The following is a 20,460-nucleotide window of genomic DNA, read 5'->3' on the forward strand; positions in this document are numbered from 1 at the left end:
TTGTGTGGTCGGCCCTTATAAGTAGTTGGATAGATCTTTGGGGTCTTCGAAGATGTGCATTCTGCCCTTATCTGTGATTTTGAATTTCGTAGGTCCTATGAATGAGAAGAGGATGTTTTCCTTCCTCAACTTGTCTCTCTGGGCCAGAAACAGTTTTCTTACGTCCACTGTGTGTTTAGAGTAGTCTTGGGTGAGAATTATTTTTTGACCGTTCCACAGAAAATTCTGTTCTTTCCTGGCCACTGCAAATATGGCTTCCGTATGTTGTAGCCTCAGTGGCTTGCATATTATGGGGCGCAGCGCAGCCATATTCGCTGATCTATAGGCCGGAACTATGTAGGCTTTGTCTAGCTCCAGAGGTATATCGAACTTCAGGTTGGTGAGTTTAGAGATCATACCCTGTACGAAGGCCATGCATGAACCATTTATCTCCTCATCTCCTTCGGCGACCCCTAGAATTCTGATGTTCCCTCTTTGGTTGCGGTCGTCTAGCTCTGCTGTTTGTTTTAGGAGTATTGCTGTTGTTTTGGAGAGTTCTTGCAAAGCCTTGTTAGATTTTTGTTCGTTATCTTCCACATCGCTCACCCTCTGTTCTACTTCCGTTAGTCTATTATTTGCTGCGTGTATGCCCGCTCTAACTGCAGCCAGTTCCAGCTGTATAGCATCCGTGGTTTGCTTGGTCGATTTCGCTAGATCATGTACTTCTGCCAATTTTTTTTAAATCATGTCCAGCGTGCTGTTAATGGCTGGTCTTTGTTTGATAGGGGATTCCAGATTTTCACTCTTATTCTTTTTGGATTGCTGCTTGAGCTTACCATCGTTGCCAGCCATCTCTGTCCGCCCCCTCTTCTCCCGCTGTAGGCTGAGCCTTCCTCTGACATTCCACTCTATGATTGATTCTCTTATGGGTCTTCTTTGTTATTGACTGCCTTTAGATTCCTCGATTAAAATCTCTGGCTTAGAGTCGCAGGCCGGTGTTTCGCTTGGTGTTCTTGTCGTGTGCGTTCCTAACCAAGGGGGTCTGGCCCGGACTGTACTATGATTGGCAGGTATGGCCAGTTGGCCATACATGCATGTAAGCTGGTCTGTGCACATGTGTTAGTTGTGGATCTTCTTCTGCTGCCCTGGGCTCTATAGTGTATTATTGATTTTGGCTGAGCTTGCTATTCCACGTTATGTATCCCCCTGAGTTTGTCGTGCTACTCTCCAGTTCCCCCGTGGGCATATCCTGCTTATTCTCCTACTTGGAGGTATTAGCGCAGCTCTTCTCTACCTGAGCGCGTTCTTGCGAGGTCATCTCATGCCTTGGTGCTGGGCACGTTTGCTGTATCTTTTTCAAGGTCTATTTGCACTCTTCTCGTAAGAAAGCCCTTCAACTGCCAACACCACTATCTAAAGGTCTGGTTTCTGTCATGTCTATCCTCCTTCAATTGCTTAGGTCAAGAAAACGTAAAACTGTTGGTAAAACGTGGAGAGGAGTCAACATTAGATGCTCAACAGTTGGGGGGAGGGGTGGGGGAAGCTCTGTCTCTCCGTGCAGCAATATCTCTAGTTTTTCTTTTTTGCTGAATAAGCTTGTTTTAGACTTCAAAACTTCAAACAGGCTTTTAGATTTTCTTCTTCCCCTGTTCCTTGTGTGCATGGAACTTGCCTTTACGAACAGGAGTGGCTCCTGCATTGGAACAGAGGAGCGTCACCCCACTTAAGTGCCCCCCAGAAAGCCCAGAGATTAAAAATAAAACGGTAATTGCTTAGCATTTTATTTTTCATCAGCCCATCCAGAACCGAGCGTCAGGATGGGACGGGGCCTGCTGAGTGACAGCAGGGAGGAGAGGTGGGCAGAGAGCTGCCTTTGCACTGTTTAAAGTGCGCATGTCCCTTTGGCCGGCTGTCTTGCAACGGCCAGCAGGACATGCACACTTTAAACCTCTCAACCGAGCTGTCTTATCAGCTGGGTTGGGAGCAAGTGCAGGTTTCCAGTGCACTGGGGAGTGCCGAGAGAGGCCGCTCCCACCAATCAGGGAGGTGCTCACATACTGGTTAACAGCTTGTGAGCAGGCCAGGATTGGTCGAGGGAGTTTTCTGGGGCCGGCACTGCAATCCCAGCAGAAGCAGTCCACACTGAGGAGGATGTTGTCTGTCACGATCCAGTAAGTGTTTTCTTTTTTATTTTGAATGCCAACGTGTGCACACACTCATTTGCCCGCTCCTCTCCTCTTGGTAGATGCCAGTCGCCACTGCTTCTGAAAGGTATATGCAGCGCCTATTTGAGTTAGAAGTTAAGCATACACTATTGCTGACTGTGCTGTATGTGTTTCCTGGAAAATCTTTGCCATGTCTCCCTTTGCTACTGCGACTGTAGTCTGTCAACTTGACCTGATATGATGGAGATGAATGGGGGCAAATAATGCTACATGGGGACAGGGAACAAATAAAAAGAAGGGGGCATAGAGGGAAAGGAAGAAAGAACATGCAGCAATCGAGGGTTGTGAAATGATTACGGGGTGTGAAAAAGAAAGTATGTGTAAGAGATAAGAGTGAAACAGAACGGGGAGGAAAAATAATGGTAGAAAACAATCTGGTGGAGGGTGATAGGGATGGACAGAACTAGTAGGAAAAAGTAACAGAAAGAAAGTGGCACATAGACTGAAAACTATATAACAGCAAGGGTGAAAAAGAGGGACAAAGGAACACAGAAATGCACGGGGTGAAATAAACAGAAAGAAATGGAAAAGTCAGGGAACTACATCAACAGAAAAGAAGTAAAAACTAAACAGAGCTTGGATTTGGAAAGAGAAAGAAGTGAGGGCCAAAAGGATTGAGACAGAGAGTATGGGAATAGTCAAAGACTGGGAAAAGGAGTATGCGATGGAGACCACAAGAGAGTGGCAGGAGTCAAACAAGAAACAGGGAAGGGGATGGAGCTAACCAGTGCAAGGTGGGTAAGAAAGTGAGACACTGTGGACAAGGACTTATTAGGATGAGTGAAGAGATGCGATGGGAAAGAGAGATAGCAGAATGGCGGGAAAGGCTCAATCATAGAAATACAAAAGGGATGAGAGAAACTTGAGTGAGCTGAAATTGAAATTAGGAAAAATAGAGGAAAGCAAAAACTAAGAGATGTTAAAGTTGCACCTTGAGTGGAGAAGCTAGAAGACGAATGTAAGAGGTTGAAAGGAAAGTTAAGGGAACATGTCATAATAATGAGAGGAAGAGGTTATGGAAACCAGACTGATGTTGCTCAGGGAATGAGAAGTACTATTTAAGAAGGGAAACCCAGGATCACTGTGGACCTGGGGTAATAACTATATTAAAGCAAACAATGGTTGCTGGTAATAATCTGTACAATGCGAAGAACCCAATGGCAATTTAATAGATCAAAAAATAAATGAGCAAACATTTTTTTTAAAGAAAACATACAGCAGCACAGTGAGTGTGGGTGCAGAAAAACATGCTTGGTGCTCTCTTTTTGAAGTACTACACTCAGGTATAAAGTGTGAACGACGCATGTACCCGTACAACAAGAATAGCATGGCCCATCAAAAAACTGACATAACAATCATATGGGGTCCGTGTATTTTAAGGTCGCCAGCATTTCGATATCATTGTGGATAATGGGATCATCAACAGGCCCACCCCAATTTCTTCCCACTCTTCCCCTGAAGGAACTCATTATTAGGGAACCCAAAGACCTCTACTAGCACACTTGTCTTCCTCTTGACTCTCTCTTTCTCAGGCTTACAATTCTTTGAGTCCTGATGATGACCCCACTATCCATAATGGCATCGAAACTTCGACCTTAAAATACACAGACCCTATATGACTGTATATATGGAATTTTCTTATTGGACTGTGCTATTCTTGATTTACTGATACATATATTGTTCACACTTTTTAACCCGAGTGTAGCACTTCCAAAAGAGAGCTCTCAGCATGTTTTATGCACCCACACTCACAGCACCACTATATCGTTTCTTACAAACTGAATTTGTTTGTTAATCTATTTTTTGATCTATTAAAGTGCCTACTTTGCATTTAAGAGAATATTATTAGGGATCATTGTTTGCAACAATACTGAAATGAGTGGAAGGAGACGGGACACTGGGGTGATACAGAAGTTATTTTATGTGCATTGTACAGTACTAACTAAAAGGTGGTGCAGTAGGTGCAGTGCATCAAGGTCTAGGGCAATGCTAACCCTTGCGCCCCAGTTAGGAATGCTCTAACTGCTGAACAGGGGGCAGGTTGGCCCATTTCACATGTTTGCATTAGGGCCCATCTGTATTAATTAGAGCTGGTGGTTTCCGGTGCTCGGCACCGGCACTTAATTGTCAACACCCACACTTGATGAGAGCTCGACACATAATGGACTGTTTGTCTAATTCAGAGACGAGCACAACAGCAGTTGTTTATTAATTCAATATGTATTAAAAATGATTAATACTTACTGAAAAAGTCATTTTCATAGCTTTGGGGGTCTGGAATAGTCAGAAATGTCACAACTGTTGGAGTGGGACGGTCAGTAGATGTGTTGTTATTATAGTTGGCTCCCGATTTTTTTTTTTAAACAGACTTTATTGGGTTTTAAACAGACATTCAATAAGGCACATCAATTTTACAAATTACGTACATTCAGGTGTATTTGTCCATGAACTTCAGTTACTTTTCAAGATGGTCTAGAGGGCGGTGCCAGTGGACCAGGGCCTCTCCCCCACCACCCACTTAATAAAGATAGTACAGTGTACAACCCAGTTAGTCCATCTAGGCCTCTGCTATTAAGTCTGTATAGACACTGCTCAACATTTTAACCCACCCCCAACTATATCTCCCACCCCCGAGCTTGTCACATGCGACCAGGCACTTACCCATCTGAACAAAGTGACCTCCTGATGTGGGCCCTGGCACTTCAATTTTTACAAATTAGGCACTGAGGCCCATAGCATCCTTGTTATGTCAACGCTTACTGGACATTCGTACCTCCGCTTAGCGGTATGAAAGCCTTCCGAGTAGCTGCTCGCTTTACAAGACGGTATAATATTACTTACTAACATTTGTAGGGCCATGTAATGCATCCGGAATCGAGGAGGTCTTCCCGGTTCTGGGTCAGTGTTGACCAAAGCCAAAGTGCTTTCATGAAACTGTACTTGGGTGTGTTTTGAAATGTTAGATGTAAATCATACTTGCAGGGTGTTCTATTAGGTCAGAATAGTCTATTGTAAATTATGTATTTATGTTGAATATTGTGTATGAATCTGTGTGCTTAAGGACACTGAAGATTGTTTTGTTCCACTTGGGTTCTCAAGTTCTTGGCTTTGAATAGCTGTTAGGATTTGAGTCATATTTGCCAATTAGGTGGCTTTAATGTCGTTCTATATGGAGGTGAGTGTAGTAAGTTTTAGTGTTTAAAGAATTTTATTGAAGTTTAAACAAGAAAATACAAATAATAAATTGACTGAGTGATACAGGCTAGACAAAATAATACATATTCAAAAGGTATCAATCAATGAGCAAATGAAAAACAGATAACAACAAAAGTCAGATGGCAATAATAAAAAGGAAAAGCGAGTGTAATAATAATAATAATCCACATTTGTTAAAGCGCGAACAATCACCCCTAAGGGTCTCTAGGCGCTGGGGGCCGTGGGGAAGATTAAGCAAGCTATTGCCCAGAGTCACATGGTGCTGGGCTAATCTGCCGCCTGCGCCTGGGATCGAACCGTGATCCCCAGATTCCGGAGTCAGTCACCCTGGCCGCGGTGCGACACCTCTTCCTGTGTAGTAAGTTTTAAGTTAAAATCAGGGTCACTGGAATTATGTGATTCGGTGCCCACGGCATTTTCCACATAACTATGGTTATGCCACATGACATAATCCATCATCTGCTGAATAATTTGCAGATTTTAGCAAAAAAGAAACGAGGAGTTAACAAAGGGACGCATTTAAGTATATCTGTTTCTGGGGAAATCAAATTTAAATGTGTCACTCGCGTTATTTCGAGCAAAATAATTGACAGCAAAATATGTCCACTGAAAACACTCCCACAAGTTTTAGAGCGTGGATGACTTTTATTTTTTGTTAACTGAATATTTGAAAATGACTGCTAATAGGCAATTGTCTCTAGACACTCTCTACCTGACTAATGTTATTCGTTTTTATCGACTGTGGAAGGATGAAAGCCTGAGTCGGCCCTGTCAAAGTTTTAAATCGTGACCTGTCGACATCTAGGTTAGCAATGAGCCCAATTACTACTAATCTGGCCACTGAACTTTACTGTTTTGCTCATGCATTCCTTTTATGTCAAAGTGAGTGCCTGTGCACTTTGCAGACTTGAGAACTAAATCACGAACAGGCCCTATCATTTGTAGACTTTAGTACAGGGATATGGTGCTCGAGAAATGGACATGAATGATTGCAGCACTGCACAACAAATAGTCCCACAATATTTGGTTTGGTGCATATTAAGAAGTACTATAGAATTTTTTTTTTTAAAACACGCCCCCCCCCTTAAAAAAGATTGAATCATTATAGCATCGGCCATCCTGTAAATACACCGTCATTTCCTTTCGCACTACAAAGCGTATGATATCACGAGTGATACATTTAAAGCCTAAAATGAAAATATACATCCGTCGTTATTCCTCTAGGTCACGCGTCCATCCCGTCCCCTCTCCCCGGTCCGAGTCAGGGATATCCACGTATAATGTAGACTAAGACAGAAGTTGTGTGAAGCACATTTCACTAAGTAACGAAAGACAGTCAGTGTCTAACTCAAATAATCTGAAAACGTGAGTACACGATGATGGTCTGCCTAGGGTCACACAAGGACAAATGGATGAGCCAGGTGTATACCACGTTACCGAGTCAATTCAGCTCCTTGACAACTTGTTACCCGGCCGATTCCTGGCTGCAGGTCTTGACTGTGACCCCACTGAAGCGCTTTCTTCAATCTGAAACGCCCCCGCCCTCTCTAATCCGCGTGGTCGGCCTTGTCCTGCCAGAAAAACACGGCGCTTCCTGCACCGTCCTTCGCCTTTAAAGGGAACGTGCACTCGCTGTGTTTTCATCTGGTCGGGCAGCTAGGAAACAGGCGTGCCGACTAAAGCGACGTCGAACTCCAAAATATCGAATTTTGTTGTGGCTGTTGTTTTTATTTTTTTGTATAGCACAGCGGTTGCCTTTTTTGTCTCTTGGTGAAGTGGAAGGGTGTGTGTACGTGTGGGGTGGGGTGGTGGGGGGCTCGGCCATTGTGATTCTTCGCCTAACATTTGTGAGTTTTGTTTGCAGCATAGTTTATTCCCGTAGATGGTTCTCCGTGACGGAGGCGGGGGTCAGGGTAGGCATAGGTTCGGTGTTCCGTCATATGGCTGCTTTTATAGCTGGAACACTAGTAGCAAGCAAAAAAGCATTGTTAAAGTCAACACGTCTCACTTACATTTTGAGTGGTGAATAAACAATTTAAAGATGCTACAATAAAAGGGCAAACGAAAATGCGCTTCCTAACTGAATACAATGGATCTACGCGATAAAGAATTTATTGTGATGACTCAAGAGTACTTCTGATATGTAAAATAGCCACTTGTGCATTGCAATGCAAGCACCTGCCCTCTTTCGTCCATTTCTTGTCAGTTACTGCCGCCTGAGACACTATATATTAGTTCAGTGGACTTAAAAAATGTGTGTCCCAATAAACTATCTTACTGTTTGAGTACATCTAAAGCACATATTTGGTTAATGCGCCTGCTGCAGAGATCTTATAAGCAGTAGACACGTTTCCAATTCCATGCGTGTGCACCCTACCTTAATGTGTTCAATTTTAGCAACACCGCTCATTTGTGTCATGTATTTACTGAGGAAATCTCTGATCAAATTTGCAGGTCATAAGGTCACATCCATTCACACGTTCACCTTTTCACCCTTCCATTTGTGATAAGTATAATTCCTACTGGCAACTTAACACCTAAAGTCTGTGGTCTAAGAAGCTATGGGGGATATTCACAATGGTCTATTGCCGAGTTAACAGTACTTTATCGCAGCCAAAGTTGCAATAAACTTGTCGCCCCAATCACAAGCTGGTGTTAACAGCCCACAGCACGTTTACCCGCAATAGCAGCCGCAATAAACATCGCCACAGATGACCCCCGCAACTATCGCTAATGAGATGCAGAGTAGGCGTTCCCGTGCCAAAAGTTGCGACAACACCACTCCACAACATTCACAACAACCAGCCAGAACTGCGATAAGAACACAAAACAGGCGATAAGGCGCGTTAGCAGCAGGAAAATAATACCTGCTCTGACCTGGTGCAAAGTCGGACCACAGCCTGCACCACAAAAGGGAGCACAGCCCACAGCCACATCGGAAGGGCAACAGATGCCATGGAGCCACTGGTCATGCGGCCCGGACACCCAAGAGGGCCACAACACCCACCGCCACCACCCCAGGACCCCAACCCCCACTCAGGACACCCCTCCCCCCCCCCCCGGGACCAACACAGAGGCAGCACAGACAAAGACAGCGGACCCCCAAGAAACGCACCCGCCTCACAGATCCAACACCTGACATTATCACTGCCCACTACAGGCTCATAAGGACAACCATCCTACGCATCCTGAACCAACAACGTCCAACACAGGGGCATCTTAAGGATTTTGGGGGCCCTGGGCTAAATGCATTTTGGGGGCCCCTGTTCGAACAACTTTTAATTTATAATTCAATGGCAGCTCTGTCGTGCCCTCTTTGGCCAGGTCACTGAATAGTCATGGGCACGCATTCAAATTTTAAATGTGTTTACATCTAATATTCAAGGATAGTGACAATTTTGTAACACAACAACAGTTCACTAATTTTATCGCAAATAATCTGTGACACCCTCTTATTTTTCATATGAGAGGTCCTGTTTTGATCAAAAAGAAACTTTTTTTATAGATGTATGTAGCATAAAACATAAACATAAAATTTCTCTGAAAAATGTCTGTAATAGACTCACACAACACCCCACATTAAAAATAAAGGAAAACGGTATTTAAAACAATCTGTTTAACAATTACTCAAGGTCATGAGGGAAAGACTCTGTAGAACAGGGTTGGCTGTATAAGGGGGCCCCTGACAGGCTGGGGCCCTGGGCCAGAGCCCACTTTGTCCATGCCTTAAAACGTCTCTGGCCCAACAGGCCGACGGCACCAACACAGCGGACAGCCAACATCTCACCACACACAAAGCTGCTGGCTGTGCTGCACCTGTTGGCCCCTGGTACCCCCCAACCAACAGCCGCCAGAGTCGGAGGAGTCACACAGCCAGCCACATCCAAGTCCCTCACACCTGTCCTGGACATCACCATCAGCCTGGTACCCCAGTCCCCATACTTTCAACACAATGCGCAGGATCCGCTGGAGACCAAGCAAGGACCATACGCCATAGCTGGATGCACGCACGTGTTGGGGGCAATCCACAGCACACATGTCATACCTGTGCCCCCTGGTGACACAGCACACAATCACCACAACAGAAAGCACACGTCTCACAACAATATGCAGTCAACAACCGAACACTGTGGAACCTCCACCAATGTCGCCTCCAAATACCCAGCCACTGTGCATGGTCCCTTCTTCCTCCGACAGTCAATCAGCAACCAGCGTTCCCAGGATGGCACCAAGGGAAATGCACAGGCCCTTGACAAGTTCCAAATGAACACCCCACTCACCTTAACTCCACAACCAGGCAACTCACAACTCTGGCAATGCACACGTCACAAAATCACAACAAACATGCAAAACAACATGCCCACACACCAGACACGACAGAACAACTCACAATGGTAACTTGGGCAAGCCGTGAACATGAGCCATCAACGGCATGGCACCTAAGCCACACACTGGCCCAATGTGGGGAGAGGTGGCAACCAGGCATATGTGAAGGATGCAGGAGAACCATGATTGGGAAAGTATACAATGCCAAGAGTGACGGAGATGTGCTGGACAGACGGCAGTATACCGAACACACCCATATCCATGGCGACATACACCGTTGGTGCATAGAATGTAGTGGACAGTGGACGCAACCATGTCACCCCAGCCAGTGGGGGAGTTCGCGGAAATGTTGCCTGTTACGTCCCCCCCATACGCGTGAGCGCAGTGGGATGGGCCAGCGTAGGGGTGTGAACAAAAAGCACGTAACCCTGGGCGTGATCCTCTTCCGGAAAGCCCAACGTCTTTGCCAGGGTGGCACCTCTCACCACGCCACAAGGCCGACGCCGTCCTCGTGAGCGGAGTTGCCTGCGATCCTGTGCGCCTGCCGTACCCCGGCCCGCTGGACCCCGAACCCGTCAGGCCCGCCCCTGCGCAACCAGGTCACACTGATCACCTTCCGACAATGGCGTGTGTCATAGAGAGCCCACCACGTGCCTGCGCAAGCTCCAAGCCTGAGGGCTGCGACCTTGGCAGCCTCTCAGACCATCACGGCCTCCCCGACACAGGCCCACTTTAGTCCTTTCTCGTTGACGTACTCTACTGCCGCCTCCGGCCTACACTATGGTCAAGTAGGTCAGCAATTTGGAACTGAGTCTTGATTACACCATGGCAGTGAACATTATTTAAGGGAGAGTTCATGTCAATATACTCCCTTCGATGTGGTGCCACCAAGTCTGTGCATAGCATCACAACCACACGTGTCTGTGGGCCTACGCGGACTACTGCCCTTGGCCTACGCTGCGCATGAGTAGGTCACAGAATTGGAACGGAACATTGATCATTCAAAGGCAGAATACATTTCATCGCACACAAGGAGAGGCGTAAGAGGATGACGCGTTGCAGTCCGTAGGGAATAGGATCATCGTTACGGAGGTGATCGAACACTACCGACAACTGCCCTGGAGTCACTGCATCGCGAGGTAATGACAGGTGGGTGTGGTCCCCTGCTGACTACTGCCTTCGGCCGACACTACGGCCAAGTAGTTCACACATTTGGAACTGAGTCTTGATCATACATTGTCTGTGTACGCACAAAAAGGAAGATTCTACTTTACTGTACTCCCTTTGGTCAGGTGGCAGCAACCATGTGCATAGCATCCCAACAACACGTGGCTATGGGCCCTTGCTGACCACTGCCCTCGGCCTACACTGCAGCCGAATAGGTCACACACACCTTTGAATTCAGCCTTGATTTATTTATGGCAGACTTTATGTCATTGTACAGGCCTCATCGAAGACTGCATCCCCTTTCAGCCCCGGTGCCACTATGTCTATTCCCCGAGACCCATGGACTCTTTCTGGTTGGACTTTGGTGGCGACTGAGTCCATGAACTTGGGGTTGTTGTCGACATCATGGCGGTTATTCTGACTTTGTGGCGAAAATGAGGCCGTGGCATTCAACCCCTCCATTTGCTGCTTCCGGACAGCTTCCACCCTCTGCATCATGCCCTGGAGGACACCTTCCACTGTCCCCCACAACCCTCCGCAACATACACCTCAGACATTGATGAGGACCCGCTCAGGTCGCATGGCCCATCTGACTGCACCGCAAGTCACCGTCCCATGGCTGGGTGCCTGTGCCAGCCCCAGGGCATCCGGGGCCACTAACTCTGTGCTGCTCATGTCCGGGACCCCTTCTGAGATATTGGATGGCCTCTGAGGTGATGGCTTTGGGGTCATCAACGCCATGTGTCTGTGGCCTTGCGCTGTCCTCTGCCTCCGGCCTCAACTGCAGTCCACCAGGTCTCACACATCAAATCGAGTCCTGACCGGCCCAGACGTCACATCACCGCAGGAGGCACATGCCACCACTGCCAGGACCACCTCCAACCACCATCTGCCAGAGTCGAAACAGTGGTCCTGACAGATTGACGGAGTTGCTCACACCTGTCGTGGATGCAATCATCAGACTGATATCCTGCTCGGCACTCCAGGTCCACTGACTCATTGCACCACAAGCCATCGTCCGTTACTGATTGAGTTTTGTGTTGTTGAGAGTTTGCGCATCAATGTCACCTCAAGCAGTGTGGGAGACCTGGGACGTTGATGAGGAAGATGATGCAGGTATAACACACCACACTACATCTGTATCAGGAATGTCTCTAAGGGACACAATCCAAGACTTTTTTTTCACATGGGCGCGCTCAGCTGCCCCAACCTCAGTGCACTGCAACTCACGGACACTTTTGTTTGCTGATTGTGTGCCCTCTGGACTTGCTCAGGCTACCTTCATGATGCTCCGCAGTTGTCCCCATGATGCTGGTGTTGTCTGTTTACTTATTCATTGTGTTAACTGTTGTATTTGTTGCCAGCACCAAAAACTCAGAGGGCTGGCTTGCACCCACCCCACATACATCCAGCACAGGCGTCACTGTACATGGGCCGGGCGCACATGCCCGTAGCCAGTTCAACATAATATCTGCGTGTGTCCCTGTGATCTTGTTGTATGCATGAGGGTCCAGGGTCCTACGACATTACATTGTGTTGTGTACAGCGGATGCAGGCATGTCATCGCAGGCAACGGGTTTGAGCTTGGAAATGTAGCTTTGTCGTCACCCACTCAATTTTTAAGGGGAGTGGCCTTGGCCGTCGTATGCAGGGCTAATGTGGGTGTGTGACTGATATGTGTGTGCCCCTGGGCGTGGTTGTGTACTGTGAATGTGCATCAGCATGTGTCTCCATAGCAGAATGGGTCTCCTTTGTGGGGTGTAGGTGGTCCTTGAAGGGTAATAGACACCAACGTATGTGATCTAGTTTGCCTTGCATGGGTTGGGACCCCACCCACACCTGTTCGGCCACCTCCTTTTGGCGTGCTGACACATGGCATTGGGGTGCCATGTGTGGGTAGGTGAAGTGTCATGAGCCAGCTGTGTTTGAGGGTGCTTCCTGCTGTGTGGTCTGTTGCAGGCTCTGTGTTCTCCTCTAAGTAGCTTGGCTGCCCGGGTCCTGGTGGTGGGTTGCGTGGGATTTCCATGGGTTGTTGTAGGGCGTTGGTGTTGAAGGTGTGGTGGTCCTCTCCGGCATCACAGATGTGTTGTCTTCTGTGCTCTGCTGGAGGTGTTGTGTGCCCCTCTGCAATGTGAAGGGGAGATGCATGTTGACATTGTGTTGACATGTATGTTGGCGCATTGTTCTGGGTTACATGCAGACTGTATGACAATGGACATTGTGACTGTTTGGGAGGTGCTGACTAATGCTGCGGGACAGTACATTTGGACTACATGACGGATGTGAGGTCGTACGTGTACATTTCCATTTCACGGTTTCCTGCTCAGTCAGATGTAGTAGGCATATTTCTGTGCATGTACGGAGCCAGTTGTGTCCTCTGTTCTGCAGTGTCAGCTTTGTCCATTGTACCACGTTGTCAATGTGGGTGTGCTGTTCTTGCTATGTGTGTGTGCTGCAGTGTGCCAAGGGGATGAGGGACATGATCCAGGGTAATTGTGGGTGTGCAGTATGCTACACCTCGTTGTGCATGTGTGCCATTGTGCCCATCTCCCCCATCCCCCCAGTCACTGGTTGTTACTCACCCTGTTGAAGTTGTTTCAGGTCCTCTCAAGCTGTGTCCATATTCCCTACTCCTTGCACCGTCTCCAAACTGATGACTGCGGCCTTGGTTTCCTCCAGCTCCTCCTGTGGCGCAGGACTGCCACCTCCTGTCGCCGTTGCAGCCTTCCTGTCGGCAGCGGGTTTGTGCCTGGTATAGGTGGTCACATCATGCCAGCGCCCCTTGGCCTCCTCGATTGGCCTCCTCGGCACTCCGACTGCATTTCAGGTGGTCTACTTGTGGGTCAGTTGCTTGTAGTGTTCTGTCACCTATGTGACGCTTATCTGGTTTTGCTGCAAACTGCACCCAGTCTTCTTATCCCTCTTATCCTCGGCCGTCCCCATCCCCATTGTTCTTTGCTGGTGGTCTGTGGGGGTTGTAGGGTTCACGTTGGCCTCTGAGCTCGGTCAGAGTGCATCCATGTTGCTAGTGCTTTGGCTTGTTTCTGGTGTGTTATTTCTGTGGTTTTTATGGTGCATTTTCCCTCCAGACGCGTGGGATTTGCAAGCCTGTGGCTGGTTTTCGCTTCTTTTTGTACCGTGATTGGCCTCATCGCATGATTTTTTGCATTCATGTTTCGCATTTTTGCGGCGTGGGGTTGATTTTTGCACGGCCATTTGACGCGTTATCTGGTGACTATCGCATGCTACCGCCGCGTTGTGAATACTTGGTTGGCAAGGCGTAATTTTTCCCACGATAGGCTGCGATGTTGAGTGTTGCGTTAAGCTACTCTTGCGGTAGTTATCACACGTTCTTGTGAATATACCCCTAAGAATCTCTGGCAGTAAGCTTGATGAAAAAAATCAAAATAATACTATTTGTATTAGATATTTAATAAATACTCTGTGTCCCTGTGTTGGAATTTTGTTGGGTAACTGAGTCAATGTGCTGTATTTTCATGGTAAAAATACAGAGCAGTTAAAGGGCGGTGCAAAGTTAAGAACATGCTATGTCGTTTGCAGTGTCATGAGAACAAGACTGGACTTGTGATCCGGCACAAGGGAGTGTCTAAGGCAGTTGTTAAGCTGCGTCTGGTATTTAAGACATGAAGCAGATTTCCACAGAGAACATTTTTGCACACCTTAATTACAAATTCAGTGTGCAAAAATATCTGGATTGAGACCCAGAGTGTGTACCTTTGCATTTAAGGGAAGTAGTTTGTTTACAGCCTTTTTCCATTGTATTATCCTACGTGTGTAATTATACATATCTTTTACACACAAAGGCCTCTTGACCGCCACTGCCCTTGTTGTTTTTTCATTTGTTGGGATTGTAAAACGTTTTGTGTTATTTGACCTAAGTGTTTGGACAGTCTTTACATGTTTGAGTTATTGCCTTGGTTATGTTGGCACACTTTAAAAAAAATCCTTTAACATTTATTACTTGAGTGGCATTATATAACTCAGAAGAAAACAAAAAAGTAATGGGGGGAATATTTGAATGAAGCACAACCACTGGTAAATATTGAGGCCCCATTCCAGTCCATCTATTTTTATCCAACATGCGACTCAAGAGACCTGTCATATGCAAATCAGACTTGGTCCACGCCCAAAAGACACAGTCCCACCCAAAACTGAAAAGCCTGGTCCCTTCTGTACAGGAACTTATAAATCACTATTTTGTTTGCAGCCTTTTGGGCTCTTCAGTGAAGGGCACCTTGAGTCATGTAGCACAGGGAGCATCAGCCCCACATGTTTTTTTATAACAACGGCATATGTCACTTCACAGCAACTTTAGTGGGATTTGGAAAAAGTTACAGTATGAACTGTATACTAAATTGTTCCATTTTTTTGTGAATGGGTGTTGCCTTTTTGAGGTTCGTTCTGGTGAGCCCTGTGGAGACAATCCAGGTCCTTGTAAATTCCAACACAGCAGGTTCCTTCTGAACAGGAATAATTTCCGATTTCCAGAGGATTTGAGTTTTCCACATTGAGTGCCGGGGCCCTGTTCCTGAGAAATGTGGGTTAGTACCGTCCAGTTGTGCATACCGTATAGGTTTCATGGAAAGAGAAGTTTGTTTGTCTTCCTTAAATTTGTGGGAGTTTGGTTGAGATATCAGAGTTGAGGCTAGATCGTCCAGAAATGGGTTTCAAGGACCTTGAGGTTTTCCCTCCATGGGCCTTCTAGCTTGATGAGGCGTGCCATTTTGGTGCAATACATTCAGGTCGGAGATTCCCGATGGCACACAACAAGCAACCAGTATTTGGTGATAGAGAGGGCCCCTAACTCAAAAACCTTTGCACCTGGCACAAAGGGCTTGGAGGTGCATCCTTTGATGCTCTGGGAGACATGGCGTGACTCCAGGACAGGGGTGATATCATCTAACTTTTTAGGTTCATGTACAGACCGTACCGTCTGGTAGGATTGTGTGATGTTTTAGGATTTGTGTACTTGTTAGCTCAGAGGTAACTATAGCATAGCCATTCAGCCTTGGTAAGAAAAGGGATCTGTTTAGTTCCACACATTGGTAAGTAATGAGAAGCAACAGCGCTCTTCTAAACACAGATAGCTGGAAGATTGTCCTACAACCACCTGATTCTTTTGTAGGCCATTTTACATCTTGGCTTTGAACCATATATTGAGACCTTTTTTTGCACACAGTCAAGTACCAGCACAGATGACTACATCAAAAATGTTGGGCTGGATGGCAAAACATTGTTGATTGGCACTATTTCATGTCCTCGAGGGGAAGTTACGACAGTTCTTGGTGCATCTTGCTGTGGTAATGGTATTTTCTTGTTTTTGTGTGCTGCTGTGTTTTTGTGCTGCATTATTGCAGTGTTGTACTTTGGATGTTGTGCTCCATTGTGTTTGAGCTGTTTTGCTGTGCCCTGTTATGTTTTAATTCTGTTATGTTACTTAGTCTATGTTATTGTGTTATTTTCTGTTGTTTACTTTAGGCATGTCAGCTAATGCTAGTACATTTCCAGCCAAATGCAGCACATGCCTTCACTGTTCTTCTGACAATTGTCTAAGGTGGTAAAATAACGCTGCTCCAGCTCTTCAACTATTTAAGACCGCAGTCAGCCCAAAAATGTGGCGGAGACATGTCATAAACTAACACTGGCAGCACTCGCTTTATGTGATTCAACCAACAGCGGCGTCCTCTGAGATTGCAACCTCTAGTTTTGCCCTACTGAGGCACAGGAAGACCTCCTTAGTCGAAATGCCCGAGGCAACTACAGGTCTATAAATCCTCTTTACACCTTCCAGTAGGAGATATATAGGCTCCTCAAGCAGGGCTGGATTGGCCATAGCGGTCACCAGGCGTTTTCCCAGTGGGCCGGAAGAGTGGGGGACAGTTTTTGGACCCTGGAGGCTGATTTTGCAGCAGTGCTGAAATATCAGCCCCCTGTAACAAAAGCGGTAACGGTGCTTGACACTAGCACCCTGAAACCATTCCCTTCCACCCCCCTTCCCTGGGGGGCGGATGAGCAGAATTGCCAGAGCTGGTTTCTGTTACCAGTCCGGCCGTGTTTTCAAGATTACATGCTATCATTCTGATTAGACTTTGAGACAGAGGCAATGAAAATAAGTGTAATACCTAAAAAAAAAAAAGAAGTGAACAGAAAAAAAAATATTTTATCAGAAATCACCCTGGCTGCACACCATAAAATGTCAAAGATAAGAGAGCATGTGAGGTAAGAACAACGAAACTCATTCATCACATGCTCCGAATGTTCTTTTAACCCCACCCCTCCATTCACCACAGGCTTCTATTCTAGGCTCTCGAGTACATTTGCTCCTCACACCTTGACCATTTATTGATGTTTGCCACATCCTCTTTTTACCCTGCCCTTCCATTCACCGCTTCTTCCATGTCTGTTCTTCCATAACGTCCCTCCATGAGTTGCATGTTTCAAGTGTCCCTTTCAGACTCATTCCTACATTTATCGAAGGCTGTATTAGATATAATTCTTACTCTTTCCCTAAATGTATCACGTGCTGTCTGTCTCTCCTCTCTCAGTCCAGCTCCTCAATTGTCCCTCATTGAACCCTATACTTCATCTCATGTCTTCTTTCAAACTCTATCCCCCCATTTATCAAAGGCATACTGTTACCTCCTGACTGCAGGGCCAACCTGGAAACCAAAACCAGCCCTGGCAAAATGTTCAAACCAACCCCACGCTGCGCAGACTATGACTCGGATGAAGCCAAAAGGGCATGGTGGGTTGATGGCAGACCTCCTTGGTCTGTAAAAAGTCTCCCCTTACGTGCAGCTCGCGGGAAAATGCCACTGTGGCGGATTAGCGAGTTAGACCTTGTTCGTCTTCTCTTTATTTCACCATCTTTTGCCCTTCACCATTTGATCTCTGTCTATATTTATCACCCTGGTCCTTTATTCATCACAAGTTCACCATCTGAAATGTGATTCTCATGCTGTCCCTCCCTTCATTTCATAATATCAATCCCGCCCTTACCCTTTATTCATCATAGGACCTCTTCCGCAATTCTGCCTCACACCTTGCCCAACCATTTATTTCAGGATCTTCTCATCCTGACCCTCCAGTCCTCTGTGGTTTCTGTATCTCCTGTTCTACCCTCTTTTGCCTCAGTCATCACACACTTTCCGTCTCATCTTTCTTTCATTTCTTACTCCTTATATTCTTACCATGTTAGTGCATTCCCACCCAGTTTGACTTCACTGCATGCTTTAAATGTGATTTAAAAAAAGTTGAGTGGGGGCGTGTGGGGAGGATCCTAAAATGGGAGTGCCCACAGAGGCATAACTAGAAATTCTTTCCAAAAGGTGTGGTCTATGTAGTTATGGGCAGGGCCTTAAACGTGTAAACTATAATAATCCTGTGCTTCACACAGTATGCCAATTGAAGATTATTTGGTGTGCCTCACTTTACGTTTTCTGTTATTGCATCAATACATGTAACACAACAACAGACAAACACATAAAACAAGCCAGACCGATCGGCATTCCTTATTCATGCTAGCTCTGTCCAATAAATGAGCTACATCAATGGTTTGTTGTGCATAATTAGAAATTAAAATGTGTTAATCCATTCACATAATTTCTCCTACTTTTATAGAAAAATGAGATTTGCACAAGGTAAAACAGGTAAAAAAATAACATTTTTGCAGTTATGTACTAAGATATGGATCAACAACTGACTCCACTTTGCAAACATGAAATATAGGGCTGTGCTTTACTCAAAATCAGTTAGTCTGTTTGTTTTAAGCAGCATAAAGTTTGCCACAACAGGTAGCTTTATTTCTAAGGGTTCCTCGTGTATCCGGATTTCTTTGTTAAAATATCTAAGGCTTACGAAAAATGATTTTTTCAAGGAATGTATTTTATTTTGCACATTGCTCGGCAGTTATACGTTCTAGCCCTGATGCAATAACCTTTCAGCGGTATGCACTGGAGTAAAATCCGCCCACACATGCAGCAAAAACGGTAAAGTAGGTTTGCCCGATTTCTGCACCAGCCCCAAGTTTTAGACAATGCCCTCAGGTTACATGGTTTGTTTGCGTCTCAAATCCCATAATCTCTTTCATTGATTTATCTGCATTCATCACACAGCACAGCGCTGGCCTTGCCATCAGGGGCGCAACCTTAAGCAAACAGTCACGAGGCTCCGGAAATTTGTAGTGGCTTTACATGTGCTTTTTTCTGGACTTTTTTTTATTTAGTTACGACTTTGCATCGGTGCTAATGTTTTATCTTTACTCGACACGACTTTGTGAACCGCGGTCCTCTTCCTGTCACTACAGGTAATAAAACGGAAACATGCAGAAACCCTCAGCGCTCCTCCACCCCGTCCGTAACCATCTGCTTTATGCGTTGGGAATGGAAAAATCATATTCCGTCGGTCATACAGGAAATCGTCGCGGAGGGATTCGCTGACGCACCACTCACCTCGGAACAGAAGCTGACAAAGTTAGTGACGGGGCGGGGGCAGCGCCCTGGGGTCCCAGGTGTCCGGCGAGTGTCCCAGGCAGGTGCTGCTCCTCGTGAAGGTGTCTGTGTAATGTCGCTCGCTCCTTCCTCCTGGGCACGCCCTTTGCTCTCTCTTACTAGCCTCTCTCTCACGCTTTTAGTCCCCGCTGGCTGCTGCGCGCAGAGTTTCCGCCTCTCTTTTTCCACCTCCGCCCAATCTAGCCTTGTTCGCCTCCTCGACTCGTCCCTCACTTGTCTTACTCTCTCCGTTACTCCTTGATTCTCTTCCTATTCTGTTACCCTCTGTCCTTGTATTACTCTGTATCTCTTTAACCCCTGCTTTCCTGCCCCAGCTTATTTCCTTTCTCCTTCACGTCTTCTGTTTTTTTACCCCTGCATATTTTCTCACAAGTGTCATTCTCTGTTTCTTTCTCCATATCTCCCTCCCTACACGCTTCATCCTCTCATCTTTATTTTATTTACCCTCCTTTCTCTCGCTCTCATTTTTTTCTTTCCTTCAGTTTACTCTTCTGTCCCGCTTTTCTTTCATCCTTCACTTGACTTTATAATGTTATCGGGATTTTCCCTATATAACCCCTCACCCTTTCTCATTGCATTTTCTACGTTAGGCTAATTTCTCCAACCCATCTCTCTATTCATATTTCCTTCACCTTTCACCCCTCCCTAGCCAGCCTGCCTGCATACCTTCCTTCCACCGTTTGCATCTTTCTTACTCGCTTTCTTTGTCGTTCATTGGGTTCAGTCTTTCATTTTAACGCTTTAATTTAATCTTTGAGGTGTTTCTGTGCTCTCTCCTCTTTCAAGTGTATCGCTGTTATTTTCTTTTATTCACTATCTTAGGCTCCAATCTTGCCCTTCTTATCCTACTTTCTTTCTCTTTTATGTTGCTTGTTCTTTCTGTTTCCTTCCTGCCCTGCCTCTTTCCTTGTTTTTCATCTTATTTTTACTACTTTTCTTTTCTCAACTTATTTTCTCTCTGTCTCCTTTGCTCACCCTCTTTTGTTCTTTTGATCACCTTTCCATTTTCTCATTGT

The 20,460-nt window shown here is 46.0% G+C and overlaps 1 protein-coding gene across 3 annotated transcripts in view; it reads right to left on the bottom strand.

Moving 5' to 3' along the window:
- LOC146798010 (N-acetyllactosaminide beta-1,3-N-acetylglucosaminyltransferase 2-like) overlaps positions 1-19,639 on the bottom strand; it is a 134,379-nt gene extending 114,740 nt beyond the window's left edge. For 2 of the 3 annotated variants that reach the window (XM_085625243.1, XM_085625242.1), the window contains exon 1: positions 19,385-19,639. The gene's annotated coding sequence lies outside the window, so the exon portion shown is untranslated. The remainder of the gene's footprint in view (positions 1-19,384) is intronic. The other variant, XM_085625241.1, reaches the window with a different exon arrangement.
- Positions 19,640-20,460: the final 821 nt, after the last annotated feature.

This window comes from Triturus cristatus, chromosome 9 (genome assembly GCF_964204655.1).
Source record: "Triturus cristatus chromosome 9, aTriCri1.1, whole genome shotgun sequence".
NCBI classification, from domain to species: Eukaryota; Metazoa; Chordata; class Amphibia; order Caudata; family Salamandridae; genus Triturus; species Triturus cristatus.